This window comes from Staurois parvus, unplaced genomic scaffold (assembly GCF_062004578.1).
Source record: "Staurois parvus isolate SC_StPar_1 unplaced genomic scaffold, SC_StPar_1.0 ptg001483l, whole genome shotgun sequence".
Lineage (NCBI taxonomy): Eukaryota > Metazoa > Chordata > Amphibia > Anura > Ranidae > Staurois > Staurois parvus.
The window spans coordinates 45083-72531 of NW_028319279.1; the positions used below are offsets into that span (position 1 = coordinate 45083).

Sequence of the window (27449 nt, forward strand, 5' to 3'; positions counted from 1 at the left end):
GCTGCAATCAATCGTAAAAATCACCAATGTAAAATATTACAAAAAATAAACAAAAAAATCAATAAATAGTCTAAGTGGTCAGTTTCAGTCCCAGCGGTTGTAAATCTGTGTAGGTGAAAAAGTCTGTGTCTCACTATATTGTCCAGGCTGCACTACACTGGCTACATCTCAAGAATCCTGGGATAAATTCTCAGATCGCTGTTCCATCATGAATTACTAGGTAATATGGGGTCTGTTTTATTTTGTGCTTTTTTAAATGCAAAAAAAAATGATATAATGTTATAGAAATCTTCAACATATCATATTTACTGTATATTAAAAAAAGATACATTAAAGGTGTAAAATAAGAAAGACTGTGTCTCACTCTATCATCCAGGCTGCTCTACTCTGGCTATTTACAGGCACAATCCCTCTACTGATCAGCACAGGGGTTTTGACCTGCTCCATTTCTGATCTGGGCCAGTTCACCCTTCCTTAGGACAAACTGGTAGCCCCAGGATCCCCTAGAGCCACCATATTGATACTAACCTTAGTGGAGATGCCGGCTCAACATAGCAGAGAACTCCTGGACTCAAGCAATCCGACAGCCTCAGCCTCCCAAGTAGCTGGGATTACAGACGCACGCCGCCGCGCCCAGCAAAGGAAGCAGTTTACAAAGAGATACTAAAACTTCAATACCAAATGATGACAAATCTCTGCCATCTAGAGTCAATATTGCTAATTGCAATCTGGGAATTCTATCAACACATTAAGGTGCGATAGGGTGGGGAAGGTGGTGGTGGGGGGTGGGGTGTAGTTGATTGCGGTTGCACAGTATATATTAATGTGTGCATGGACAAAGCATACACAGTATCATTTCTTTTGCATCCTGGTACTGTTTTTTGGCGTCTGCCCTTATACGATAATTGCACCGCACAACTTGTTATGCTTCTTCAATGCTTAATTTTTTCTTTTTTACTGTAACCCCCTGTTTTAGTCCACACCCTTCAAAAAATTAAGACATAACTATTTTCTGCCACAAACTGTCCTCCCTGATAGACATCCCTGAACCAGCATTTGCAGAACAGAAGCTAGGAATGGTAACCTCCATATTTCCTAAGGTTAGGTTCACACCTATGCAGTTGGCGTTTGATCCGTTTCTGCAGTACTACTTGGACCTTGAAGAAGGGGACATACCCTGAAAGCTTTTCCTCAAAATTGTATGTTAGTGCAAATAAAAAAAGTATCACGGACAGTACTCAATTGTTTTTGTCGCAATTGCACTAATACGGCTACAATCACCTCAGTTTTCCATTCATGCTGTACTTTGGCAATATGTTTATTGTAATGTTAATAAAGCAATTGCAATTAGCAATATTGACTCTAGATGGCAGAGTTTTGTCATCATTTGGTGTTGAAGTTTTAGTATCTCTTTGTAAACTGTTTCCATCGCCGGGCGCAGTGGCGTGCGTCTGTAATCCCAGCTACTTGGGAGGCTGAGGCTGTTAGATTGCTTGAGTCCAGGAGTTCTGGTCTACTCTGTGCTATGTTGAGTGGGTGTCCACACTAAGGTTGGCATCAATATGGTGGCTCTAGGGGAGCCTGGGGCTACCAGGTTGTCCTAAGGAGGGGTGAACCGGCCCAGGTCAGAAATGGAGCAGGTCAAAACCCCTGTGCCAATCAGTAGTGGGATTGACCTGTGAATAGCCAGTGCAGAGCAGCCTGGATGATACAGTAGGACACAGTCTTTCTTATTTTACACCTTTAATGTATCTTTTTTTAATATACAGAAAATATGATATATTTTCTGTATATTAGATCATCTGTAACATTAGATCATCTTTTAGATGCATCTAACTAGTACCAATCAGAGTGCCAAAGCATTGGTGAGATGTTTTGTGTGCATAGGTGGCCCCCGCCATCACAATATTGGATAATCCTCTGCTACATATTTGTATGAATGTAGCTTTGTGCTTACAACTGTTTTTAAATTAAAGGAAAACTTTCCTTAGTTTAGGTTCACACCTATGCATTTTCCGCTGCATTTTGCAGAAACGCACAGCAGTCCATTTAACATGATTTGCTATGGAACAGCTTCACGTCTCCACAATTTCACCCAGTGCATTTTTTGGAAAGGGTCAGGGACTTTTTTAAATGCAAAATGTTGCATTTTTGGTTCTACAGACTTCAATGGAGATGCTGCAGAAAAGTATGTATTTCATTTTTTTTTATGTGATTGTGATGCTTTTCTAATGCGTTTTACATTTTAATCAGCCTAGCAACAAGTATGGAAATAAAAAATGCAAAACGCATCAAAAACGCATGTGAAAATATGCAAAACACACCTCAAAAAGCACTGCAGAAATGGATGAAACACCAATTGCATAGGTGTGAACCTAGCCTTAGGAAATATGGAGGTTAACATTTCTAGTTTCTGTTCTGCAAATGCTGGTTCAGAGATGTCTATCAGGGAGGACAGTTTGTAGAAGGATAAAGAAGTGCTAGACTATGTGGCAGAAAATAGTTATGGCTTAATTTTTTGAAGGGTGTGGACTAAAAAAGAAGTTTGCAGTAAAAGATAAAAGAAAAAAATTAGGCATTGAAGAAGCATAATAAGTTGTGCGGTGCAATTATCGGTTAATGCAGGCGCCAAAAAACAGTACCAGGATGCAAAAGAAATGATACTGTGTATGCTTTGTCCATGCACACATTAATATATACTGTGCAACCGCAATCAACTACACCCCACCCCCCACCACCACCTTCCCCACCCTATCGCACCTTAATGTGTTGATAGAATTCCAAGTTTTCCATTCATGCTGTACTTTGGCAATATGTTTATTGTAATGATAATAAAGCAATTGCAATTAGCAATATTGACTCTAGATGGCAGAGTTTTGTCATCATTTGGTGTTGAAGTTTTAGTATCTCTTTGTAAGCTGTTTCCATTGCCGGGCGCGGTGGCGTGCGTCTGTAATCCCAGCTACTAGGAAGGCTGAGGCTGTCGGATTGCTTGAGTCCCGGAGTTCTGCTCTGTGCTATGTTGAGTAGGTGTCCACACTAAGGTTGGCATCAATATGGTGGCTCTAGGGGAGCCTGGGGCTACCAGGTTGTCTTAAGGAGGGGTGAACTGGCCCAGATCAGAAATGGAGCAGGTCAAAACCCCCATGCCGATCAGTAGTGGGATTTTTTATGCATTTTGTGTTTTAATCTGCCCAGCAACAAGTTGGGGGGAAAAAACGCAAAACGCATAAAAAACACATGTGCAAAAATGCAAAACACACCGCAAGAAACACTGCAGAAATAGATCAAACACCAAATGCATAGGTGTGAACCTAACCTTAGGAAATATGGAGGTTACCATTCCTAGCTTCTGTTCTGCAAATGCTGGTTCAGAGATGTCTATCAGGGAGGACAGTTTGTAGAATGATAAAGAAGTGCTAGACTATGTGGCAGAAAATAGTTATGGCTTAATTTTTTGAAGGGTGTGGACTAAAAAAGGGGTTAACAGAAAAAAAAAAAAAAGGAAAAAGTAGACATTGAAGAAGCATAAGCATTGAATAAGGCAGATGCCAAAAACCAGTACCAGGATACAAAAGAAATGATACTGTGTATGCTTTGTCCATGCACACATTAATATATATCAACTACACCCCACCCCCCACCACCTTTCCCACCCTATCGCACCTTAATGTGTTGATAGAATTCCCAGTTTTCCATTCATGCTGTACTTTGGCAATATGTTTATTGTAATGTTAATAAAGCAATTGCAATTATCAATATTGACTCTAGATGGCAGAGTTTTGTCATCATTTGGTGTTGAAGTTTTAGTATCTCTTTGTAAGCAATTTCCATTGCCGGGTGCGGTGGCGTGCGTCTGTAATCCCAGCTACTTGGGAGGCTGAGGCTGTCGGATTGCTTGAGTCCAGGAGTTCTGTGCTATGTTGAGTGGGTGTCCACACTAAGGTTGGTATCAATATGGTGGCTCTAGGGGAGCCTGGGGCTACCAGGTTGTCCTACGGAAGGGTGAACCAGATCAGAAATGGAGCAGTTCAAAACCCCCGTGCCAATCATTAGTGGTATTGCGCCTGTGAGTAGTCAGTGTAGAGCAGCCTTAGACAATACAGTTTGACACAGCCTTACATTTTCTTACACCTTTAATGTATCTTTTTTAATATACAGTAAATATATGTCACAGTCCCCCCTCCCTCTCTTCCCCCCCCCCTTCCCCATTGCATATACCTGTGCCCGCACGTAGCCCACATAAAGTGGTGTGATGGGTGCCAGGGAGCTGCTTCCTGCCACAAGGATCACACCTCTCCTCTGCAGGGCGCTGAGGAGTCTGCCGCCCCACTGTGCCTGTGTGTGGATTCTCTACATGCAGGCCGCCTAGGTGTCTCCGTGTGCCCCCTTCTCCGTGTCAGTGGTAAAAATGCTAAGTTTCAGAATGATGCAGGACCCCTTCATTAGTTATCACAGATTATCAATGCTGCAATCAATTGTAAAAGTCACCAATGTAAAATATTACAAAGAATAACTAAACAAATCAATAAATAGTCTAAGTGGTCAGTTTCAGTCCCAGCGGTTGTAAAGCTGTGTAGGTGAAAAAGTCTGTGTCTCACTGTATTGTCCAGGCTGCACTACACTGGCTACATCTCAAGAATTCTGGGATAAATTCTCGGATCACTGTTCCATCATGCATTACTATGTAATATCGGGTCTGTTTTATTTTGTGCTTTTTTAAATGCAACTAAAAAATGATCTAATGTTAAAGAAATCTTCAACATATCATATTTACTGTATATTAAAAAAATATACATTAAAGGTGTAAAATAAGTAAGACTGTGTCCCACTGTATCATCCAGGCTGCTCTACACTGGCTATTTACAGGTGCAATCCCACTACTGATCAGCACAGGGGTTTTGACCTGCTTCTGATCTGGGCCAGTTCACCCTTCCTTAGGACAAACTGGCAGCCCCAGGATCTCCTAGAGCCACCATATTGATACCAACCTTAGTGTGGACACCCATTCAACATAGCACAGAGTAGACCAGAACTCCTGAACTCAAGCAATCTAACAGCCTCAGCCTCCCAAGTAGCTGGGATTACATATGCACGCCACCGCACCCAGAGATGGGGATGGTTCACAAAGAGATACTAAAACTTCAATACCAAATGATGACAAAACTCTGCCATCTAGAGTCAATATTGCTAATTGCAATCTGGGAATTCTATCAACACATTAAGGTGCGATAGGGTGGGGAAGGTGGTGGTGGGGGGTGGGGTGTAGTTGATTGCGGTTGCACAGTATATCTTAATGTGTGCATGGACAAAGCATACACAGTATCATTTCTTTTGCATCCTGGTACTGTTTTTTGCCATCTGCCTTATACGATAATTTCACCGCACAACTTGTTATTCTTCTTCAATGCCTCATTTTTTCTTTTTTACTGTAAACCCCTGTTTTAGTCCACACCCTTCAAAAAATTAAGCCATAGCTATTTTCTGCCACATAGTCTAGCACTTCTTTATCATTCTACAAACTGTCCTCCCTGATAGACATCTCTGAACCAGCATTTGCAGAACAGAAGCTAGGAATGGTAAGCTCCATATTTCCAAAGGTTAGGTTCACACCTATTCAGTTGGCGTTTGATCCGTTTCTGCAGTACTACTTGGACCTTGAAGAAGGGGACATACCTTGAAAGCTCGTCCTCAAAATTGTATGCTAGTGCAAATAAAAAAAGTATCACGGACAGTACTCAATTGTTTTGGTCGCAATTGCACTAATACGGCTACAATCACCTCAGTTTTCCATTCATGCTGTACTTTGGCAATATGTTTATTGTAATGTTAATAAAACAATTGCAATTAGCAATATTGACTCTAGATGGGAGAGTTTTGTCATCATTTGGTGTTGAAGTTTTAGTATCTCTTTGTAAACTGTTTCCATTGCCGGGCGCAGTGGCGTGCGTCTGTAATCCCAGCTACTTGGGAGGCTGAGGCTGTTGGATTGCTTGAGTCCAGGAGTTCTTGTCTACTCTGTGCTATGTTGAGTGGATGTCCATACTAAGATTGGTATCAATATGGTGGCTCTAGGGGAGCCTGGGGCTACCAGGTTGTCCTAAGGAAGGGTGAACCAGATCAGAAATGGAGCAGGTCAAAACCCCCATGCCGATCAGTAGTGGGATTACACCTGTGAATAGCCAGTGTAGAGCAGCCTGGATGATACAGTGGGACACAGCCTTATTTTTTCTTACACCTTTAATGTATCTTTTTTAATATACAGTAAATATATGTCACGGTCCCCCCTCCCTCGCTCCCCCCCCTTTCCCTTTGCATGTACCTGCATGTAGCCCACAAAAAGTGGTGTGCTGGGCGCCAGGGAGCTGCCTCCTGTGCCAAGGATCACACCTCTTCTCGGCTGGGCACTGAGAAGTCTGCCGCCCCACTGTGCCTGCCTGTGGATTCTCTACATGCAGGCCACCTAGGTGTCTCCGTGTGCCCCCTTCTCCGTGTCAGTGGTAAAAACGCTAAGTTTCAGAACAATGCAGGACCCCTTCATTAGTTATCACAGATTATCAATGCTGCAATCAATTGTAAAAGTCACCAATGTAAAATATTACAAAGAATAACCAAACAAATCAATAAATAAATAGTCCAAGAGGTCAGTTTCAGTCCCAGCGCTTGTAAAGCTGTGTAGGTGAAAAAGTCTGTGTCTCACTGTATTGTCCAGGCTGCACTACACTGGCTACATCTCAAGAATTCTGGGATAAATTCTCAGATTGCTGTTGCTTCATGCATTACTATGTAATATGGGGTCTGTTTTATTTTGTGATTTTTTTTTCAATGCAACTAAAAGATGATCTAATGTTACAGAAATCTTCAATATATCATATTTACTGTATATTAAAAAAAGATACATTAAAGGTGTAAAATAAGAAAGACTGTGTCCCACTGTATCATCCAGGCTGCTCTACACTGGCTATTCACAGGTGCAATCCCACTACTGATTGGCACAGGGGTTTTGACCTGCTCCATTTCTGACCCGGGCTGGTTCACCCCACCTTAGGACAACCGGGTAGCCCCAGGTCCCCCTAGAGCCACCATATTGATACCAACCTTAGTGTGGACACCCGCTCAACATAGCACAGAATAGACAAGAAATCCTGGACTCAAGCAATCCGACAGCTTCAGCCTCCCAAGTAGCTGGGATTACAGACGCACGCCACAACACCCGGCGATGGAAACAGTTTACAAAGAGATACTAAAACTTCAATACCAAATGATGACAAATCTCTGCCATCTAGAGTCAATATTGCTAATTGCAATCTGGGAATTCTATCAACACATTAAGGTGCAATAGGGTGGGGAAGGTGGTGGTGGGGGGTGGGGTGTAGTTGATTGCAGTCGCACAATATATATTAATGTGTGCATGGACAAAGCATACACAGTATAATTTCTTTTGCATCCTGGTACTGTTTTTTGGCGTCTGCCCTTATACGATAATTGCACTGCACAACTTGTTATTCTTCTTCAATGCTTAATTTTTTTGTTTTTTACTGTAACCCCCTGTTTTAGTCCACACCCTTCAAAAAATTAAGACATAACTATTTTCTGCCATATAGTCTAGCACTTCTTTATCATTCTACAAACTGTCCTCCCTGATAGACATCTCTGAACCAGCATTTGCAGAACAGAAGCTAGGAATGGTAAGCTCCATATTTCCTAAGGCTAGGTTTCTGCAGTACTGCTTTCGTCCTCAAAATTGTACATTACTGCAAATAAAAAAAGTATCACAGACAGTACTCAATTGTTTTTGTCGCAAGTGCACTAATACGGCTACAATCACCTCAGTTTTCCATTCATGCTGTACTTTGAGAATATGTTTATTGTAATGTTAATAAAGCAATTGCAATAAGCAATATTGACTCTAGATGGGAGAGTTTTGTCATCATTTGGTATTGAAGTTTTAGTATCTCTTTGTAAGGTGTTTCCATCGCTGGGCGCAGTGGCGTGCGTCTGTAATCCCAGCTACTTGGGAGGCTGAGACTGTCGGCATTGCTTGAGTCCAGGAGTTCTGGTCTACTCTGTGCTATGTCGATCGGGTGTCCACACTAAGGTTGGTATCAATATGGTGGCTCCAGGGGAGCTTGGGGCTACCAGGTTGTTCAAAGGAGGGGTGAACCGGCCCAGGTCAGAAATGGAGCAGGTCAAAACCCCCGTGCCGATCAGTAGTGGGATTGCACCTGTGAATAGCCAGTGTAGAGCAGCCTGGATGATACAGCAGGACACAGTCTTTTATTTACACCTTTAATGAATCTTTTTTTTAATATACAGTAAATATGATATATTGAAGATTTCTATAACATTAGGTCACCATTTAGATGCATCTAACTAGTACCAATCAGAGTGCCAAAGCATTGGTGAGATGTTTTGTGTGCATAGGTGGCCCCTGCCATCACAATATTGGATAACCCTCTGCTACATATTTGTATGAATGTAGCTTTGTGCTTACAACTGTTTTTAAATTAAAGAAAAACTTTCCTTAGTTTAGGTTCACACCTATGCATTTGCTGATGCGTTTTGCAGAAACACACAGCATTCCATTTAACATGATTTCCTATGGGACAGGTTCACATCTCCGTATTTTCACCCGTTGCGAATTTTGGAAATGGTCTGATACTTTTTTCATTGGAGATGCTGCAGAAAGTATGTAGTGCATTTTTTATGTATTTTGAGTTTTAATCTGCCCAGCAACAAGTTGGGGGGAAAAAAATTCAAAACGCATAAAAAAAGCATGTGCAAAAATGCAAAAAACATCACAAGAAACACTGTAGAAATAGATCAAACACCAACTGCATAGGTGTGAACCTAGCCTTAGGAAATATGGAGGTTACCATTCCTAGCTTCTGTTCTGCAAATGCTGGTTCAGAGATGTCTATCAGGGAGGACAGTTTGTAGAAGGATAAAGAAGTGCTAGACTATGTGGCAGAAAATAGTTATGGCTTAATTTTTTGAAGGGTGTGGACTAAAACAGGGGGTTACAGTAAAAAAAAAAAAAAAGAAGGAGGCATTGAAGAAGCATAACAAGTTGTGCGGTGCAATTATCGTATAAGGGCAGACGCCGAAAAACAGTACCAGGATGCAAAAGAAATGATACTGTGTATGCTTTGTCCGTGCACACATTAATATATACTGTGCAACTGCAATCAACTACACCCCACCCCCACCACCACCTTCCCCACCCTATCGCACCTTAATGTGTTGATAGAATTCCCAGTTTTCCATTCATGCTGTACTTTGGCAATATGTTTATTGTAATGTTAATAAAACAATTGCAATTAGCAATATTGACTCTAGATGGCAGAGTTTTGTCATCATTTGGTGTTGAAGTTTTAGTATCTCTTTGTAAACTGTTTCCATGGCCGGGTGCGGTGGCGTGCGTCTGTAATCCCAGCTACTGGGGAGGTTGAGGCTGTCGGATTGCTTGAGTCCAGGAGTTCTGCTCTGTGCTATGTTGAGTGGGTGTCCACACTAAGGTTGGCATCAATATGGTGGCTCTAGGGGAGCCTGGGGCTACCAGGTTGTCTTAAGGATGGGTGAACTGGCCCAGATCAGAAATGGAGCAGGTCAAAACCCCCATGCCAATCAGTAGTGGGATTGCACCTGTGAATAGCCAGTGTAGAGCAGCCTGGATGATACAGTGAGACACAATCTTTCTTATTTTACACCTTTAATGTATCTTTTTTTAATATACGGTAAATATGATATATTGAAGATTTCTTTAACATTAGATCATCTTTTAGTTGCATTTAAAAAAGCACAAAATAAAACTGACCCCATATTACATAGTAATGCATGATGGAACAGTAATCTGAGAATTTATCCCAGAATTCTTGAGATGTAGCCAGTGTAGTGCAGCCTGGACAATACAGTGAGACACAGACTTTTTCACCTACACAGCTTTACAACCGCTGGGACTGAAACTGACCACTTAGACTATTTATTGATTTGTTTGGGTATTGTTTGTAATATTTTGCATTGCTGACTTTTACAATTGATTGCAGCATTGATAATATGTGATAACTAATGAAGGGGTCCTGCATCATTCTGAAACTTAAAAGATCCATGGTGTGCTGGCGATATATTCTTTGATTGTGTTGCTCTCAGTCTCCTCCAAATTCCTTTTTCTTGCTTCTGTGATTTCACTTCCTCTTAGAAAGTGGCTACGTTCTTTCTCCATGGTCCCACTGTATGTAGGATTGCAGCCACTGTCTCTTGTCCACACCCCAGATGGACTATGGGATTTGTAGTGTGAATAGAGCAGTGACCACAAGTAACATGTTCCAAACAAACGGAAGTGAGCAGGGAAATGAGAGGCCTGGGAGCTCATGAAGGGTGTTACAAAGAGGTAGGAGAACAGAGAAAGAAATGATTTAGTGAAAAATAAATTACAGGGTCATGAGTGAAGAATGTGCTATTAGCAATAATGATATTAGATGACAGAGTTGAGCCATTATTTGGCTTTGAGCTGCTAATATCTCAGGGCAAGCAATGCCCATTGCAGAGTGCAGTGGCATACATCTGTAATCCCAGCTCCTTTGCTGGCAAAGACTCTCAGATTGCTTGAGTCCGGGAGTTCTTGGGAGCCTGGGGCTACCGGGTTGTTCTAAGGAGGGGTGAACCAGCCCAGGTCAAAACTCAGTTCTTTTCATTGATAGGAAATTCCTGGAAGAAAATTGCAAGACAGTTGCATATGAAATATTGTAATGTTAATAAAGCAATTGCAATTAGCAATATTGACTCTAGATGGCAGAGTTTTGTCATCATTTGGTATTGAAGTTTTAGTATCTCTTTGTAAACTGTTTCCATCGCCGGGTGCGGTGGCGTGCGTCTGTAATCCCAGCTACTTGGGAGGCTGAGGCTGTCGGATTGCTTGAGTCCAGGAGTTCTGGTCTACTCTGTGCTATGTTGAGTGGGTGTCCACGCTAAGGTTGGTATCAATATGGTGGCTCTAGGGGAGCCTGGGGCTACCAGGTTGTCCTAAGGAGGGGTGAACCGGCCCAGGTCAGAAATGGAGCAGGTCAAAACCCCCATGCCGATCAGTAGTGGGATTACACCTGTGAATAGCCAGTGTAGAGCAGCCTGGATGATACAGTGAGACACAATCTTTCTTATTTTACACCTTTAATGTATCTTTTTTTAATATACGGTAAATATGATATATTGAAGATTTCTGTAACATTAGATCATCTTTTAGATGCATTTAAAAAGCACAAAATAAAACAGACCCCATATTACATAGTAATGCATGATGGAACAGTAATCTGAGAATTTATCCCAGAATTCTTGAGATGTAGCCAGTGTAGTGCAGCCTGGACAATACAGTGAGACACAGACTTTTTCACCTACACAGCTTTACAACCGCTGGGACTGAAACTGACCACTTAGACTATTTATTGATTTGTTTGGGTATTGTTTGTAATATTTTGCATTGCTGACTTTTACAATTGATTGCAGCATTGATAATATGTGATAACTAATGAAGGGGTTCTGCATCATTCTGAAACTTAAAAGATCCATGGTGTGCTGGCGATATATTCTTTGATTGTGTTGCTCTCAGTCTCCTCCAAATTCCTTTTTCTTGCTTCTGTGATTTCACTTCCTCTTAGAAGGTGGCTACGTTCTTTCTCCATGGTCCCACTGTATGTAGGATTGCAGCCACTGTCTCTTGTCCACACCCCAGATGGACTATGGGATTTGTAGTGTGAATAGAGCAGTGACCACAAGTAACATGTTCCAAACAAACGGAAGTGAGGAGGGAAATGAGAGGCCTGGGAGCTCATGAAGGGTGTTACAAAGAGGTAGGAGAACAGAGAAAGAAATGATTTAGTGAAAAATAGATTACAGGGTCATGAGTGAAGAATGTGCTATTAGCAATAATGATATTAGATGACAGAGTTGAACCATTATTTGGCTTTGAGCTGCTAATATCTCAGGGAAAGCAATGCCCATTGCAGAGTGCAGTGGCATACATCTGTAATCCCAGCTCCTTTGCTGGCAAAGACTCTCAGATTGCTTGAGTCCGGGAGTTCTTGGGAGCCTGGGGCTACCGGGTTGTTCTAAGGAGGGGTGAACCAGCCCAGGTCAAAACTCAGTTCTTTTCATTGATAGGAAATTCCTGGAAGAAAATTGCAAGACAGTTGCATATGAAATATTGTAATGTTAATAAAGCAATTGCAATTAGCAATATTGACTCTAGATGGCAGAGTTTTGTCATCATTTGGTATTGAAGTTTTAGTATCTCTTTGTAAGCTGCTTCCATCGCCGGGCGCGGTGGCGTGCGTCTGTAATCCCAGCTACTTGGGAGGCTGAGGCTGTTGGATTGCTTGAGTCCAGGAGTTCTGGTCTACTCTGTGCTGTGTTGAGGAGGTGTCCACACTAAGGTTGGTATCAATATGGTGGCTCTAGGGGAGCCTGGGGCTTCCAGGTTGTCCTAAGGAGGGGTGAACCGGCCCAGATCAGAAATGGAGCAGGTCAAAACCCCCATGCCAATCAGTAGTGGGATTACACCTGTGTAGAGCAGCCTGGATGATACAGTGGGACACAGAATTATTTTTTCTTACAAGTTTAATGTATCTTTTTTAATATACAGTAAATATATGTCAGGGTCCCCCCTCCCTCTCTTCCCCCCCCCCTTCCCCATTGCATGTACCTGCACATAGCCCACATAAAGTGGTGTGCTGGGCACCAGGGAGCTGCCTCCTGTGCCGAGGATCACACCTCTTCTCGGCCGGGCGCTGAGAAGTCTGCCGCCTCACTTTGCCTGCGTGTGGATTCTCTACATGCAGGCCGCCTAGGTGTCTTTGTGTGCCCCCTTCTCCATGTCAGTGGTAAAAACGCTTAGTTTCAAAACGATGCAGGACCCCTTCATTAGTTATCACAGATTATCAATGCTGCAATCAATTGTAAGTGGGATTGCACCTGTGAATAGCCAGTGTAGAGCAGCCTGGATGATATTAGATCATCTTTTAGTTGCATTTAAAAAAGCACAAAATAAAACAGACCCCATATTACATAGTAATGCATGATGGAACAGCGATCCGAGAATTTATCCCAGAATTCTTGAGATGTAGCCAGTGTAGTGCAGCCTGGACAATACAGTGAGACACAGACTTTTTCACCTTCACAGCTTTACAAGCACTGGGACTGATACTGACCACTTAGACTATTTATTGATTTGTTTGGGTACTGTTTGTAATATTTTGCATTCGTGGCTTTTACAATTGATTGCAGCATTGATAATATGTGATAACTAATGAAGGGGTCCTGCATCATTCTGAAACTTAGTGTTTTTACCACTGTGATGTGATTTCTTTAATTAATACTTGAATATTATTTTAAAGATACATGGTGTGCTGGCGATATATTCTTTGATTGTGTTGCTCTCAGTCTCTTCTAAATTCCTTTTTCTTGCTGCTGTGATTTCACTTCCTCTTAGAAGGTACCTACGTTTTTTCTCCATGGCCCCACTGTATGTAGGATTGCAGCCACTGTCTCTTGTCCACACCCCAGATGGACTATGGGATTTGTAGTGTGAATAGAGCAGTGACCACAAGTAACATGTTCCAAACAAACGGAAGTGAGGAGAGAAATGAGAGGCCTGGGAGCTTATGAAGGCTGTTACAAGGAGGTAGGAGAACAGAGAAAGAAATGATTTATTGAAAAATAGATTACAGGGTCATGAATGAAGAATGTGCTATTAGCAATAATGATATTAGATGACAGAGTTGAGCCATTATTTGGCTTTGAGCTGCTAGTATCTCAGGGCAAGCAATGCCCTTCGCAGGGTGCAGTAGCGTGCATCTGTAATCCCAGCTCCTTTGCTGGCAAAGACTATCAGATTGCTTGAGTCCAGGAGTTCTTGGGAGCCTGGGGCTACCGGGTTGTTCTAAGAAGGGGTGAACCAGCCCAGATGAAAACTCAGTTCTATTCATTGATAGGAAATTCCTGGAAGAAAATTGCAAAACACCTACATATAACTAATAAAATATGGAGGTTACCATTCCTAGCTTCTGTTCTGCAAATGCTGGTTCAGAGATGTCTATCAGGGAGGACAGTTTGTAGAATGATAAAGAAGTGCTAGACTATGTGGCAGAAAATAGTTATGGCTTAATTTTTTGAAGCGTGTGGACTAATAAAAGGGGTTTACAGTACAAAAAAAAAAAAAGTAAAAAGTAGACATTGAAGAAGCATAACTAGTTGTGCGGTGCAATTATCAAATAAAAAAAACTCCAAAAGACAGTATCAGGATGCAAAAGAAATGATACTGTGTATGCTTTGTCAATGCAAACATTAATATATACTGTGCAACTGCAATCAACTACACCCCACCCCCCACCACCACCTTCCCCACCCTATCGCACCTTAATGTGTTGATAGAATTCCCAGTTTTCCATTCATGCTGTACTTTGGCAATATGTTTATTGTAATGTTAATAAAACAATTGCAATTATCAATATTGACTCTAGATGGCAGAGTTTTGTCATCATTTGGTATTGAAGTTTTAGTATCTCTTTGTAAACCTTTTCCACCGCCGGGTGTTGTGGCGTGCGTCTGTAATCCCAGCTACTTGGGAGGCTGAGGCTGTTGGATTGCTTGAGTCCAGGAGTTCTGGTCTATTCTGTGCTATGTTGAGTGGGTGTCCACACTAAGGTTGGTATCAATATGGTGGCTCTAGGGGAGTCTGGGGCTACCAAGTTGTCCTAAGGAGGGGTGAACCGGCCCAGGTCAGAAATGGAGCAGGTCAAATCCCCCATGCCGATCAGTAGTGGGATTGCACCTGTGAATAGCCAGTGTAGAGCAGCCTGGATGATACAGTGGGACACAGCCTTATTTTTTCTTACACCTTTAATGTATCTTTTTTAATATACAGTAAATATATGTCACGGTCCCCCCTCCCTCGCTCCCCCCCCCCTTTCCCTTTGCATGTACCTGCATGTAGCCCACAAAAAGTGGTGTGCTGGGCGCCAGGGAGCTGCCTCCGGTGCCAAGGATCACACCTCTTCTCGGCTGGGCGCTGAGGAGTCTGCCGCCCCACTGTGCCTGCGTGTGGATTCTCTACATGCAGGCCACCTAGGTGTCTCCGTGTGCCCCCTTCTCCGTGTCAGTGGTAAAAACGCTAAGTTTCAGAACAATGCAGGACCCCTTCATTAGTTATCACAGATTATCAATGCTGCAATCAATTGTAAAAGTCACCAATGTAAAATATTACAAAGAATAACCAAACAAATCAATAAATAAATAGTCCAAGTGGTCAGTTTCAGTCCCAGCGCTTAGATACATTAAAGGTGTAAGAAAAAATAAGGCTGTGTCCCACTGTATCATCCAGGCTGGTTCACCCCTCCTTAGGACAACCGGGTAGCCCCAGGTTCCCCTAGAGCCACCATATTGATACCAACCTTAGTGGGGACACCCGCTCAACATAGCACAGAATAGACAAGAACTCTCGGACTCAAGCAATCCAACAGCCTCAGCCTCCCAAGTAGCTGGGATTACAGACGCACGCCACAACACCCTGCGATGGAAACAGTTTACAAAGAGATACTAAAACTTCAATACCAAATGATGACAAATCTCTGCCATCTAGAGTCAATATTGCTAATTGCAATCTGGGAATTCTATCAACACATTAAGGTGCAATAGGGTGGGGAAGGTGGTGGTGGGGGGTGGGGTGTAGTTGATTGCAGTCGCACAATATATATTAATGTGTGCATGGACAAAGCATACAAAGTATCATTTCTTTTGCATCCTGGTACTGTTTTTTGGCGTCTGCCCTTATACGATAATTGCACCGCACAACTTGTTATTCTTCTTCAATGCTTAATTTTTTTGTTTTTTACTGTAACCCCCTGTTTTAGTCCACACCCTTCAAAAAATTAAGACATAACTATTTTCTGCCATATAGTCTAGCACTTCTTTATCATTCTACAAACTGTCCTCCCTGATAGACATCTCTGAACCAGCATTCGCAGAACAGAAGCTAGGAATGGTAAGCTCCACATTTCCTAAGGCTAGGTTTCTGCAGTACTGCTTTCATCCTCAAAATTGTACGTTACTGCAAATAAAAAAAGTATCACAGACAGTACTCAATTGTTTTTGTCGCAAGTGCACTAATACGGCTACAATCACCTCAGTTTTCCATTCATGCTGTACTTTGGCAATATGTTTATTGTAATGTTAATAAAACAATTGCAATTAGCAATATTGACTCTAGATGGCAGAGTTTTGTCATCATTTGGTATTGAAGTTTTAGTATCTCTTTGTAAGGTGTTTCCATCGCTGGGCGCAGTGGCATGCGTCTGTAATCCCAGCTACTTGGGAGGCTGAGGCTGTCGGATTGCTTGCGTCCAGGAGTTCTGGTCTACTCTGTGCTATGTCGATCGGGTGTCCACACTAAGGTTGGTATCAATATGGTGGCTCTAGGGGAGCCTGGGGCTACCAGGTTGTTCTAAGGAGGGGTGAACCGGCCCAGGTCAGAAATGGAGCAGGTCAAAACCCCCGTGCCGATCAGTAGTGGGATTGCACCTGTGAATAGCCAGTGTAGAGCAGCCTGGATGATACAGCAGGACACAGTCTTTTATTTACACCTTTAATGAATCTTTTTTTTAATATACAGTAAATATGATATATTGAAGATTTCTATAACATTAGGTCACCATTTAGATGCATCTAACTAGTACCAATCAGAGTGCCAAAGCATTGGTGAGATGTTTTGTGTGCATAGGTGGCCCCCGCCATCACAATATTGGATAACCCTCTGCTACATATTTGTATGAATGTAGCTTTGTGCTTACAACTGTTTTTAAATTAAAGGAAAACTTTCCTTAGTTTAGGTTCACACCTATGCATTTGCTGATGCGTTTTGCAGAAACACACAGCATTCCATTTAACATGATTTCCTATGGGACAGGTTCACATCTCCGCATTTTCACCCGGTGCGAATTTTGGAAATGGTCTGATACTTTTTTCATTGGAGATGCTGCAGAAAGTATGTAGTGCATTTGTTATGTATTTTGCGTTTTAATCTGCCCAGCAACAAGTTGGGTGGAAAAAAATTCAAAACGCATAAAAAAAGCATGTGCAAAAATGCAAAAAACATCACAAGAAACACTGTAGAAATAGATCAAACACCAACTGCATAGGTGTGAACCTAGCCTTAGGAAATATGGAGGTTACCATTCCTAGCTTCTGTTCTGCAAATGCTGGTTCAGAGATGTCTATCAGGGAGGACAGTTTGTAGAATGATAAAGAAGTGCTAGACTATGTGGCAGAAAATAGTTATGGCTTAATTTTTTGAAGGGTGTGGACTAAAACAGGGGGTTACAGTAAAAAAAAAAAAGAAGGAGGCATTGAAGAAGCATAACAAGTTGTGCGGTGCAATTATCGATTAAGGCAGACGCCAAAAAACAGTACCAGGATGCAAAAGAAATGATACTGTGTATGCCTTGTCCATGCACACATTAATATATACTGTGCAACTGCAATCATCTACACCCCACCCCCCACCACCACCTTCCCCACCCTATCGCACCTTAATGTGTTGATAGAATTCCCAGTTTCCCATTCATGCTGTACTTTGGCAATATGTTTATTGTAATGTTAATAAAACAATTGCAATTAGCAATATTGACTCTAGATGGCAGAGTTTTGTCATCATTTGGTATTGAAGTTTTAGTATCTCTTTGTAAACTGTTTCCATCACTGGGTGCGGTGGCGTGCGTCTGTAATCCCAGCTACTGGGGAGGCTGAGGCTGTCGGATTGCTTGAGTCCAGGAGTTTTGTGCTATGTTGAGTGGGTGTCCACACTAAGGTTGGTATCAATATGGTGGCTCTAGGGGAGCCTGGGGCTGCCAGGTTGTCCTAAGGAGAGTTGAACCGGCCCAGGTCAGAAATGGAGCAGGTCAAAACCCCCTGTGCCAATCAGTAGTGGGATTGCACCTGTGAATAGCCAGTGTAGAGCAGCCTGGATGATACAGTAGGACACAGCCCTTTTTTTTTTACAACTTTAATGTATCTTTTTTTAATATACAGTAAATATGATATATTGAAGATTTCTGTAACATTAGATCATCTTTTAGATGCATTTAAAAAGCACAAAATAAAACAGACCCCATATTACATAGTAATGCATGATGGAACAGCGATCCGAGAATTTATCCCAGAATTCTTGAGATGTAGCCAGTGTAGTGCAGCCTGGACAATACAGTGAGACACAGACTTTTTCACCTACACAGCTTTACAACCGCTGGGACTGAAACTGACCACTTAGACTATTTATTTATTGATTTGTTTGGTTATTCTTTGTAATATTTTACATTGGTGACTTTTACAATTGATTGCAGCATTGATAATCTGTGATAACTAATGAAGTGGTCCTGCATTATTCTTAAACTTAGCATTTTTACCACTGTGATGTGATCTCTTTAATACTTGAATATTATTTTGAAGATCCATGGTGTGCTGGCGATATATTCTTTGATTGTGTTGCTCTCAGTCTCCTTCAAATCTCCAAATTCCTTTTTCTTGCTGCTGTGATCCCACTTCCTGCTAGAAGGTGGCTACGTTCTTTCTCCATGGTCCCACTGTATGTAGGAATGCAGCCACTGTCTCTTGTCCAGTTGTCAGCTCCCAGGCCTCTTATTTCCCTCCTCACTTCCAATTGTTTGGAACATGTTACTTGTGGTCACTGCTCTATTCACAACACAAATCCCATAATCCATCTGGGGATGGACTATGGGATGTGTGGTGTCAATAGAGCAGTGATCACAAGTAACATGATCCAAACAAACAGAAGTGTGGAGGGAAATGAGAGGCCTGGGAGCTCACAAAGGGTGTTACAAGTAGGTAGAATAACAGAGAACAGCGAAAGAAATGATTTGTTGAAAAATAGATTACAGGGTCATTAACCGCTTCCCCCCTTCAGTATAGCAGAAATACTGCTTGTCAGTTAAAGTAATACAGTGCTGTATCACAAGAAATGGCCTGGTCAGGAAGGGGGGTAAATTCGCTGGAGGGCAAGTGGTTAATGAAGAATGTGCTATTAGCAATAATGACTTTGGATTATTATTATTATACAGTATTTATATAGCGCCAATAGTTTGCTCAGCTTTGTACATTATAGTGGGAGACAATACAGCAACAATACAATGCGATACACGAGAGGTTCGAGGGCGATGCTCCTTGGAGCTTACAATCTAGGAGGGAGGGGAGAGTGGTACAGGAGGATGACAGAGTTGAGACATTATTTGGCTTTGAGCTGCTAGTATCTCAGGGCAAGCAACACCTTCCACAGCGTGCAGTGGCGTGCATCTGTAATCCCAGCTCCTTTGGTGGCAGAGACTCTCAGATTGTTTGAGTCCAGGAGTTCTGGTCTCTCCTGTGCTATTTTGGGGAGCCTGGGGCTACCTGGTTGTTCTAAGGAGGGGTGAACCAACCCAGGTCAAAACCCGGTGCTTTTCATTGATAGGAAATCCCTGGAAGAAAATAGCAAGACAGTTACATTAGCCAGACATTGTATCAGGGATCCAGAGCTACATTTGTTTCACCTCCCTGTGAATCCCCTCTACACCCCTCACTTCTAATGTGTTAATAATATTCCTAGTTTTGCATTCATGCTGTACTTTAGTAACATGTTTATTGTAATGCTAGTGAATCACTCACAATTACCAATATTTAAACTAGATGGCTGGGCGGAGACATCACTTGGCTTTTGAGCTTCTAGTATCTCAGAGCAATTCATTACCCTTGCCAGGTGTAGTGGTGTGCATGTGTAATCTCAGCTACATGCAATGAGGCTGTCGGTGTTGCTCGTGTTCACGAGTTCTAATTTTCTCTGTGCAATGTTGAGCGGGTATCCACACTAAGTTCATTATCAATATGGTGGTTCTAGGAGAAGGGTTGAACCATCCTAGGTCAGAAAACCCCCATACTTTTCAGTAGTGGGATTGCACCTGTGACTAGCCCGTGTAGAGCAGCCTGCATGATACAGTGGGACACAGTCTAGTTTTTTTCTTACACCTTTAATGTATCTTTTTTAATATACAGTAAATATGATATATTGAAGATTTCTATAACATTAGATCATCTTTTAGATGCATTTTAAAATAAGCACAAAATAAAACAGACCTCATATTACATAGTAATGCATGAGGAACAGCGATCCGAGAATTTATCCCAGAATTCATGAGAGGTAAACGATTCTGGCAATATTCCAGCATTGCTGGGTCTTATCTGCCAAGTTCCCCGGTTATGCTGATGATCAGCTCTAATGAAGTGCCTGAATGACATTTATCAGACAAATTGGTGACAGTATAAGGTACCTAACTAGTGCCAATCAGAGTGCCAAAGCATTGGTGAGATGTTTTGTGTGCATAGGTGGCCCCCGCCATCACAATATTGGACAACCTTCTGCTACATATTTGTATGAATGTAGTTTTGTGCTTACAACTGTTTTTTCAATTAAAGGAAAACTTTCCTTAGTTTAGGTTCACACCTATGCGTTTTCCACTGCATTTTACAGAAACGCACAGCAGTCCATTTAACATGATGTCCTATGGGACAGGTTCATATCTCCACGTTTTCACTCGGTGCGTATTTTGTAAATGGTCTGAGACTTTTTTCAATGCAAAATGTTGCATTTTTGGTTCTATAGACTTCAATGGAGATTCTGCAGAAGAACATGTAGTGCATTTTTTATGCATTTTGCATTTTAATCTGCCCAGCAACAAGTTGGCGGAAAAACGCAAAATGCATCAAAAACACAGGTGCAAAAACCGAAAACACACCGCAAAGGAAACACTGCAGAAACGGATCAAACGCCAACTGCATAGGTGTGAACCTAGCCTTAGGAAATATGGAGGTTACCATTCCTAGCTTCTGTTCTGCAAATGCTGGTTCAGAGATGTCTATCAGGGAGGACAGTTTGTAGAATGATAAAGAAGTGCTAGACTATATGGCAGGAAATAGTTATGGCTTAATTTCTTAAAGGGTGTGGACTAAAACAGGGGGTTACAGTAAAAAAAAAAAAAAAATGAGGCATTGAAGAAGCACAACAAGTTGTGCGGTGCAATTATCGATTAAGGCAGACGCCAAAAAACAGTACCAGGATGCAAAAGAAATGATACTGTGTATGCTTTGTCCATGCACACATTAATATATACTGTGCATTCGCAATCAACTACACCCCACCCCCACCACCACCTTCCCCACCCTATCGCACCTTAATGTGTTTATAGAATTCCCAGTTTTCCATTCATGCTGTACTTTGGCAATATGTTTATTGTAATTTCCTAGATTGTAAGCTCGAAAGAGCAGGGCCCTCGAACCCCTCGTGTATTGCATTGTATTGTTACTGTACTGTCACATGTTCTGTCCCCCTTTGTATTGTACAGCGCTGAGTGAACTGTTGGCGCTTTATAAATACTGTATAATAATAATGTTAATAAAACAATTGCAATTAGCAATATTGACTCTAGATGGCAGATTTTTGTCATCATTTGGCTTGGACGTTTTAGTATCTCTTTGTAAGCTGTTTCCATCGCTGGGCGCAGTGGCGTGCGTCTGTAATCCCAGCTACTTGGGAGGTTGAGGCTGTCGGATTGCTTGAGTCCAGGAGTTCTGGTCTACTCTGTGCTATGTTGAGCGGGTGTCCACACTAAGGTTGGTATCAATATGGTGGCTCTAGGGGACCTTGGGGTTACCAGGTTGTCCTAAGGAGGAGTGAACCGGCCCAGGTCAGAAATGGAGCAGGTCAAAACCCCCATGCCAATCAGTAGTGGGATTGCACCTGTGAATAGTCAGTGTAGAACAGCCTGGATGATAAAGTGGGACACAGTCTTTTTTTTCTTACACTTTTAATGTATCTTTTTTAATATACAGTAAATATGATATATTGAAGATTTCTGTAAAATGAGATCATCTTTTAGATGCATTTAAAAAAGCACAAAATAAAACAGACCCCATATTACATAGTAATGCATGATGGAACAGCGATCCGAGAATTTATCCCACAATTCATGAGAGGTAAATGATTCTGGCAATATTCCAGCATTGCTGGGTCTTATCTGCCAAGTTCCCCGGTTATGCTGATGATCAGCTCTAATGAAGTGCCTGAATGGCATTTATCAGACAAATTGCTGACAGTATAAGGCACATAACTAGTGCCAAGCAGAGTGCCAAAGCATTGGTGAGATGTTTTGTGTGCATAGGTGGCCCCCGCCATCACAATATTGGACAACCCTCTGCTACATGTTTGTATGAATGTAGCTTTGTGCTTACAACTGTTTTTCAATTAAATGAAAACTTTGCTTAGTTTAGGTTCACACCTATGCGTTTTCCACTGCATTTTCCAGAAACACACAGCAGTCCATTTAACATGATTTCCTATGGGACAGGTTCACATCTTCACGTTTTCACCCTGTGCATTTTTTGGAAAGGGTCAGGGACTTTTTTCAATGCAAAATGTTGTGTTTTTGGTTCTATATATTTCCATGGAGACGCCGCCGAAAGTATGCAGTACATTTTTGATGCATTTTGTGTTTTAATCTGCCCAGCAACAAGTTGGAGGAAAACACGCAAAACGCTTAAAAAATCCATGTTTCCAAAACTCAAAACATACAGCAAAAAGCACTGCAGAAACGGATCAAACACCAACTGCATAGGTGTGAACCTAGCCTTAGGAAATATGGAGGTTACCATTCCTAGCTTCTGTTCTGCAAATGCTTGTTCAGAGATGTCTATCAGGGAGGACAGTTTGTAGAATGATAAAGAAGTGTTAGACTATGTGGCAGAAAATAGTTATGGCTTAATTTTTTGAAGGGTGTGGACTAAAACAGGGGGTTACAGTAAAAAAAAAAAAAGAAGGAGGCATTGAAGGAGCATAACAAGTTGTGCGGTGCAATTATCGTATAAGGGCAGACGCCGAAAAACAGTACCAGGATGCAAAAGAAATGATACTGTGTATGCTTTGTCCATGCACACATTAATATATACTGTGCAACTGCAATCAACTACACCCCACCCCCCACCACCACCTTCCCCACCCTATCGCACCTTAATGTGTTGATAGAATTCCCAGTTTTCCATTCATGCTGTACTTTGGCAATATGTTTATTGTAATGATAATAAAGCAATTGCAATTATCAATATTGACTCTAGATGGCAGAGTTTTGTCATCATTTGGTGTTGAAGTTTTAGTATCTCTTTGTAAGCTGTTTCCATTGCCGGGTGCGGTGGCGTACGTCTGTAATCCCAGCTACTTGGGAGGCTGAGGCTGTTGGATTGCTTGAGTCCCGGAGTTCTGCTCTACTCTGTGCTATGTTGAGTGGGTGTCCACACTAGGGTTGGCATCAATATGGTGGCTCTAGGGGAGCCTGGGGCTACCAGGTTGTCCTAAGGAGGGGTGAACCGGCCCAGATCAGAAATGGAGCAGGTCAAATCCCCCATGCTGATCAGTAGTGGGATTGCACCTGTGAATAGCCAGTGTAGAGCAGCCTGGATGATACAGTGAGACACAGACATTCTTATTTTACACCTTTAATGTATCTTTTTTTAATATACGGTAAATATGATATATTGAGGATTTCTTTAACATTAGATCATCTTTTAGATGCATTTAAAAAATCACAAAATAAAACAGACCCCATATTACATAGTAATGCATGATGGAACAGTAATCTGAGAATTTATCCCAGAATTCTTGAGATGTAGCCAGTGTAGTGCAGCCTGGACAATACAGTGAGACACAGACTTTTTCACCTACACAGCTTTACAACCGCTGGGACTGAAACTGACCACTTAGACTATTTATTGATTTGTTTGGGTATTGTTTGTAATATTTTGCATTGGTGACTTTTACAATTGATTGCAACATTGATAATATGTGATAACTAATGAAGGGGTCCTGCATCATTCTGAAACTTAAAAGATCCATGGTGTGCTGGCGATATATTCTTTGATTGTGTTGCTCTCAGTCTCCTCCAAATTCCTTTTTCTTGCTTCTGTGATTTCACTTCCTCTTAGAAGGTGGCTACGTTCTTTCTCCATGGTCCCACTGTATGTAGGATTGCAGCCACTGTCTCTTGTCCACACCCCAGATGGACTATGGGATTTGTAGTGTGAATAGAGCAGTGACCACAAGTAACATGTTCCAAACAAATGGAAGTGAGGAGGGAAATGAGAGGCCTGGGAGCTCATGAAGGGTGTTACAAAGAGGTAGGAGAACAGAGAAAGAAATGATTTAGTGAAAAATAGATTACAGGGTCATGAGTGAAGAATGTGCTATTAGAAATAATGATATTAGATGACAGAGTTGAGCCATTATTTGGCTTTGAGCTGCTAGTATCTCAGGGCAAGCAATGCCCATTGCAGAGTGCAGTGGCATACATCTGTAATCCCAGCTCCTTTGGTGGCAAGGACTATCAGATTGCTTGAGTCCGAGAGTTCTTGGGAGCCTGGGGCTACTGGGTTGTTCTAAGGAGGGGTGAACCAGCCCAGGTCAAAACTCAGTTCTTTTCATTGATAGGAAATTCCTGGAAGACAATTGCAAGACAGTTGCATATGAAATATTGTAATGTTAATAAAGCAATTGCAATTAGCAATATTGACTCTAGATGGCAGAGATTTGTCATCATTTGGTATTGAAGTTTTAGTATCTCTTTGTAAACTGTTTCCATCGCTGGGCGTGGTGGTGTGCGTCTGTAATCCCAGCTACTTGGGAGGTTGAGGCTGTTGGATTGCTTGAGTCCAAGAGTTCTGGTCTACTCTGTGCTGTGTTGAGGAGGTGTCCACACTAAGGTTGGTATCAATATGGTAGCTCTAGGGGAGCCTGGGGCTACCAGGTTGTCCTAAGGAGGGGTGAACTGGCCCAGATCAGAAATGGAGCAGGTAAAAACCCCCATGCCAATCAGTAGTGGGATTGCACCTGTGTAGAGCAGCCTGGATGATACAGTGGGACACAGCCTTATTTTTTCTTACACCTTTAATGTATCTTTTTTAATATACAGTAAATATATGTCAGGGTCCCCCCTCCCTCTCTTCCCCCCCCCCCTTCCCCATTGCATGTACCTGCACGTAGCCCACATAAAGTGGTGTGCTGGGCACCAGGGAGCTGCCTCCTGTGCCGAGGATCACACCTCTTCTCGGCCGGGCGCTGAGAAGTCTGCCGCCTCACTTTGCCTGCGTGTGGATTCTCTACATGCAGGCCGCCTAGGTGTCTTTGTGTGCCCCCTTCGCCGTGTCAGTGGTAAAAACGCTAAGTTTCAAAACGATGCAGGACCCCTTCATTAGTTATCACAGATTATCAATGCTGCAATCAATTGTAAGTGGGATTGCACCTGTGAATAGCCAGTGTAGAGCAGCCTGGATGATATTAGATCATCTTTTAGTTGCATTTAAAAAAGCACAAAATAAAACAGACCCCATATTACATAGTAATGCATGATGGAACAGCGATCCGAGAATTTATCCCAGAATTCTTGAGATGTAGCCAGTGTAGTGCAGCCTGGACAATACAGTGAGACACAGACTTTTTCACCTACACAGCTTTACAAGCACTGGGACTGATACTGACCACTTAGACTATTTATTGATTTGTTTGGGTATTGTTTGTAATATTTTGCATTGGTGACTTTTACAATTGATTGCAACATTGATAATATGTGATAACTAATGAAGGGGTCCTGCATCATTCTGAAACTTAGTGTTTTTACCACTGTGATGTGATCTCTTTAATTAATACTTGAATATTATTTTAAAGATACATGGTGTGCTGGCGATATATTCTTTGATTGTGTTGCTCTCAGTCTCTTCCAAATTCCTTTTTCTTTTGCTGCTGTGATTTCACTTCCTCTTAGAAGGTGGCTACGTTCTTTCTCCATGGCCCCACTTGTAACAGCCTTCATAAGCTCCCAGGCCTCTCATTTCTCTCCTCACTTCCGTTTGTTTGTAACATGTTACTTGTGGTCACTGCTCTATTCACACTACAAATCCCATAGTCCATCTGGGGTGAGGACAAGAGACAGTGGCTGCAATCCTACATACAGTGGGGCCATGGAGAAAGAACGTAGCCACCTTCTAAGAGGAAGTGAAATCACAGCAGCAAGAAAAAGGAATTTGGAAGAGACTGAGAGCAACACAATCAAAGAATATATCGCCAGCACACCATGTATCTTTAAAATAATATTCAAGTATTAATTAAAGAGATCACATCACAGTGGTAAAAACGCTAAGTTTCAGAATGATGCAGGACCCCTTCATTAGTTATCACAGATTATCAATAGTGCAATCAATTGTAAAAGTCACGAATGCAAAATATTACAAAGAATAATCAAACAAATCAATAAATATATAGTTTAAGTGGTCAGTTTCAGTCCCAGTGGTTGTAAAGCTGTGTAGGTGAAAAAGTCTGTGTCTCACTGTATTGTCCAGGCTGCACTACACTGGCTACATCTCAAGAAATCTGGGATAAATTCTCAGATTACTGTTCCATCATGCATTACTATGTAATATGGGGTCTGTTTTATTTTGTGATTTTTTTCAATGCAACTAAAAGATGATCTAATGTTACAGAAATCTTCAATATATCATATTTACTGTATATTAAAAAAAGATACATTAAAGGTGTAAAATAAGAAAGACTGTGTCCCACTGTATCATCCAGGCTGCTCTACACTGGCTATTCACAGGTGCAATCCCACTACTGATTGGCACAGGGGTTTTGACCTGCTCCATTTCTGACCTGGGCCGGTTCACCCCTCCTTAGGACAACCTGGTAGCCCCAGGTTCCCCTAGAGCCACCATATTGATACCAACCTTAGTGTGGACACCCACTCAACATAGCACAGAGTAGACCAGAACTCCTGGACTCAAGCAATCCGACAGTCTCAGCCTCCCAAGTAACTGGGATTACAGACGCACGCCACCGCACCCGGCGATTGAAACAGTTTACAAAGAGATACTAAAACTTCAATACCAAATGATGACAAATCTCTGCCATCTAGAGTCAATATTGCTAATTGCAATCTGGGAATTCTATCAACACATTAAGGTGCAATAGGGTGGGGAAGGTGGTGGTGGGGGTGGGGTGTAGTTGATTGCAGTCGCACAGTATATATTAATGTGTGCATGGACAAAGCATACACAGTATAATTTCTTTTGCATCCTGGTACTGTTTTTTGGCATCTGCCCTTATACGATAATTGCACCGCACAACTTGTTATTCTTCTTCAATGCTTAATTTTTTTGTTTTTTACTGTAACCCCCTGTTTTAGTCCACACCCTTCAAAAAATTAAGACATAGCTATTTTCTGCCATATAGTCTAGCACTTCTTTATCATTCTACAAACTGTCCTCCCTGATAGACATTTCTGAACCAGCATTTGCAGAACAGAAGCTAGGAATGGTAAGCTCCA

General features: G+C 41.9%; 18 non-coding genes and 2 pseudogenes across 18 annotated transcripts; 15 read left to right on the top strand and 5 right to left on the bottom strand.

Moving 5' to 3' along the window:
- Nucleotides 1–347: 347 nt before the first annotated feature.
- LOC149435598 (signal recognition particle RNA) lies at nt 348–638 on the bottom strand. Its single transcript, XR_016308393.1, has one exon.
- Nucleotides 639–1430: 792 nt separating this feature from the next.
- Nucleotides 1431–1730, top strand: LOC149435599 (signal recognition particle RNA). The gene has a single exon (XR_016308419.1).
- Nucleotides 1731–2929: 1199 nt separating this feature from the next.
- On the top strand, nt 2930–3207 carry LOC149435600 (signal recognition particle RNA; annotated as a pseudogene).
- Nucleotides 3208–3835: 628 nt separating this feature from the next.
- LOC149435601 (signal recognition particle RNA) lies at nt 3836–4122 on the top strand. The gene has a single exon (XR_016308401.1).
- A 693-nt stretch (nt 4123–4815) lies between these two features.
- LOC149435602 (signal recognition particle RNA) lies at nt 4816–5111 on the bottom strand. The gene has a single exon (XR_016308392.1).
- Nucleotides 5112–5930: 819 nt separating this feature from the next.
- Nucleotides 5931–6226, top strand: LOC149435603 (signal recognition particle RNA). The gene has a single exon (XR_016308445.1).
- Nucleotides 6227–6917: 691 nt separating this feature from the next.
- Nucleotides 6918–7218, bottom strand: LOC149435604 (signal recognition particle RNA). Its single transcript, XR_016308443.1, has one exon.
- Nucleotides 7219–7977: 759 nt separating this feature from the next.
- On the top strand, nt 7978–8279 carry LOC149435605 (signal recognition particle RNA). Its single transcript, XR_016308385.1, has one exon.
- A 1124-nt stretch (nt 8280–9403) lies between these two features.
- LOC149435606 (signal recognition particle RNA) lies at nt 9404–9699 on the top strand. The gene has a single exon (XR_016308438.1).
- A 1153-nt stretch (nt 9700–10852) lies between these two features.
- On the top strand, nt 10853–11153 carry LOC149435607 (signal recognition particle RNA). Its single transcript, XR_016308409.1, has one exon.
- A 1152-nt stretch (nt 11154–12305) lies between these two features.
- Nucleotides 12306–12595, top strand: LOC149435608 (signal recognition particle RNA). The gene has a single exon (XR_016308382.1).
- Nucleotides 12596–14574: 1979 nt separating this feature from the next.
- LOC149435609 (signal recognition particle RNA) lies at nt 14575–14875 on the top strand. Its single transcript, XR_016308420.1, has one exon.
- Nucleotides 14876–15269: 394 nt separating this feature from the next.
- On the bottom strand, nt 15270–15560 carry LOC149435610 (signal recognition particle RNA). The gene has a single exon (XR_016308403.1).
- A 759-nt stretch (nt 15561–16319) lies between these two features.
- LOC149435611 (signal recognition particle RNA) lies at nt 16320–16620 on the top strand. Its single transcript, XR_016308433.1, has one exon.
- A 1121-nt stretch (nt 16621–17741) lies between these two features.
- Nucleotides 17742–18033, top strand: LOC149435612 (signal recognition particle RNA). Its single transcript, XR_016308384.1, has one exon.
- Nucleotides 18034–19787: 1754 nt separating this feature from the next.
- On the top strand, nt 19788–20043 carry LOC149435613 (signal recognition particle RNA; annotated as a pseudogene).
- Nucleotides 20044–21579: 1536 nt separating this feature from the next.
- LOC149435614 (signal recognition particle RNA) lies at nt 21580–21880 on the top strand. Its single transcript, XR_016308408.1, has one exon.
- A 1380-nt stretch (nt 21881–23260) lies between these two features.
- On the top strand, nt 23261–23561 carry LOC149435615 (signal recognition particle RNA). Its single transcript, XR_016308431.1, has one exon.
- Nucleotides 23562–24714: 1153 nt separating this feature from the next.
- On the top strand, nt 24715–25004 carry LOC149435616 (signal recognition particle RNA). The gene has a single exon (XR_016308381.1).
- Nucleotides 25005–26669: 1665 nt separating this feature from the next.
- Nucleotides 26670–26970, bottom strand: LOC149435617 (signal recognition particle RNA). The gene has a single exon (XR_016308402.1).
- Between the last annotated feature and the right edge of the window lie 479 nt (nt 26971–27449).